At 78.6% G+C, this 2,500-nt stretch overlaps 1 non-coding gene across 1 annotated transcript; it reads left to right on the plus strand.

Annotated features, from left to right (window-relative positions):
• Positions 1-1,988: 1,988 nt before the first annotated feature.
• Positions 1,989-2,141, plus strand: LOC139790784 (5.8S ribosomal RNA). Its single transcript, XR_011723639.1, has one exon. It is a non-coding gene; the product is annotated as a 5.8S ribosomal RNA (ribosomal RNA).
• The last annotated feature ends 359 nt before the right edge of the window (positions 2,142-2,500 follow it).

Consider the following 2,500-nt stretch of genomic DNA (forward strand, 5'->3'; position numbering starts at 1 on the left):
CCGTTGCCGCGCCCCCCCCCCCGCTTTGGCGGCCGAGGTTTCCCCCCGCTCTGGGCGCGGGGAGGAGCGAGAAAGCGACGCGAGCCGGGGTCGACGCCAGAGGGCCGGCGTCGGCGCGGGCGTCGAGAGCGCGAGCGTCGAGCCGCCTTTCGGGGCTCGGAGAAAGCCCCGCTTCCCGCACCGGGCGTCTCGGGGCCGGGGCGTGCGGCCACCGCGCGGTGTTGCCGGCGGGGTTCCCGCTTCCTCGCGCTTCCCGCCTTTCGCCCCGCCCCGGCGGGCGTTAGGTTGGGGAAGCCGGGGCTCCGGGGCCGGACAGCTCCGCCGGCGAGCTGGACAGCGACACCGCTCCCTTCCTTCCTTCCTTGCGGTGGGTGCGAGGCTCCGTCCCCGCCGGGTCGCGTCCCGCGCGAGCGGGCGGCCCGAGCCGCGGTTCTCCTCCCGGGCGCAGCGCCGGGCACAGAGGGAAACCCTCGGGCCCCGGGACGGCGGAGCCGCGGTGGCGGCGGTGGACGGTCGGGCGCGGCCCCCGCTTCGGACGCTCCCCCGGTGGCGGCAGCGGGGGAGGCACCGAAGCGGGGCCTTGAGTTGCGTTTCCCTCACCCCAGGGCCAGGTACCTAGCGTCCGCGCTTGCGCGGGTCACCCCGCGGGGGGTGCCCGCGGAGGCCGGGCGGGGGTTTAAAGACTCGGGCGGCACGGCACGACGCGACCCGACCCGACCCGGGGGGCTCCCGTGTCCCGCGGGCCGGGCGGGCGGTCGGTCGGCCGTGCCGGGGAGGTGCGCCTCCGGGCTGCCCCCCCCTCTCCGCGGTCCCGGTCTCTGCGGAGGGACCGGCGGCAGCGGTCGACCGCGACCGGCCTGCCTCTGCCTCGGAGCGGGCGAACCTGGGCGGGAGCGCGGGGCTCCCGCCCGGGGTGGGCGAGTTCCCTCGCGGTGACGGGGGTTCGCCGGGCGTCCGCCGGCCGCCGCCGCGCCTCGGCGCCGCGGTCCGGCCGCGCCGCGCTCCCGCCTCCCTCTCCTCCCTTTCTGCCGCGCTCCCGCCCCGGCGGCGTCGCTCGGTCGCCTCTCCGACCGTCGTCCCCCGCCGCCGAAGGGTCCGGCACCCTCGTCCGAGCGGCGGCGCCGCCGACTCGTTGTCGCATCCATGGGTCTTCCGGGCGGCGCCCGCCGCCGGCTGCGGCCGTCCCGTCCCGGGCCTCGGTCGTCGCTTCCCCGTCGCCCTTCCCGGCGCGTGCCGGCCCGGGCGGTCGGGTGGGCGGGGGTGGGCCGCGTTCCCGGTCTCCGCGCGGAAGCGGGGAGAGCGGGTGCCACCCCCGCCTCGGCACCGCGTCCGCCTTCCGCGCCCGCGTCCGCGGAAGGGGCCGAGGGGCGAAGCGGCGGCGGGGGTCGGGGGCGGGCCGCGCCGCCTGCACCGGCCGGCGGCGGGTTTCCCCGTCCGGGGGGCCGCGGGCGGCGTCGCGTCGCCGTCTCGGGCTCCCGGGGGGCTGTGCCGCTTTCCCCGGCGGGTCGGCGGCGGCGGAGCCCCGGCGGGCGAGAGGGCGCCCGTCGGGACGAGGGCTCGGCAGCGAGGGGAGAGGGAGAGGCGGGGGTCGCGTCGCGGGCGGGCCGCGTCGCGGAGGCGCGCGCGGCGGGCCGGCGAGGCGCCCCAGCGGGCCGCCGCCGCGGTACCGGCCGCGGCGTCGGATTCCGCCGTCTCCCCGAGCCGAGGCAGCGGCTTCGGTCGGGCGCGGTCGAGCGTGCCGTCGCCTCCGCGCGGAGGCCGGGCCGAGCCCGGGCGCCTGGGCCGCCTCCGAAGCGAGCGAAGGCGCTCCCGGGCTCCTTCTCCGCTTTTCCCGTTTTTTTTTTCCTCCCGTGTGTGTGTGTCGGTACGGTCAAGCGAGGCGCGAGGCGGGTGTCCGCCCGGAGCCCGCCTCGGCGATCGAAAGGGGCCGCTTCTCGGCGAGCGGTCCCGGCCCCCCCGCGCGCGCGGGGCGGTGCCGAAAGCCAGACAACTCTTAGCGGTGGATCACTCGGCTCGTGCGTCGATGAAGAACGCAGCTAGCTGCGAGAATTAATGTGAATTGCAGGACACATTGATCATCGACACTTCGAACGCACTTGCGGCCCCGGGTTCCTCCCGGGGCTACGCCTGTCTGAGCGTCGCGTGACGATCAATCGCCGGCCGGGCCGCCGTCCTCCCCCGCCCAGGCGGGCGGAGCCGGCGGTCCGCGGGGCCGGCGCGGCTGGGGTGCCTCGCAGGCCGCGGCGGGCGAACGCCAGAAAGCGCCCGGGCCTTCGTCCCCCTAAATGGAGACTCGGGGAGCGCTCCGAAGCTCCCCGCTCCCGGAGCGCCCGCTCGGAGCGGAGCTCGTCCCGCCGTGGTCGGCCGGGGTCGTCGTCGTCGGGGCCGGTGGGGGCCCGGCGCGGCGGCCGGGGAGGTTCCCCCCCTTCGTGGCGAGGAAAAGAGAAGGGCGTCGGCGGCGTTGGGGGGTGGGGCGCGTGCCTCTCCCCCTGCCACCCCG

The sequence above is a fragment of the Heliangelus exortis genome, unplaced genomic scaffold, assembly GCF_036169615.1.
Source record: "Heliangelus exortis unplaced genomic scaffold, bHelExo1.hap1 Scaffold_276, whole genome shotgun sequence".
Lineage (NCBI taxonomy): Eukaryota > Metazoa > Chordata > Aves > Apodiformes > Trochilidae > Heliangelus > Heliangelus exortis.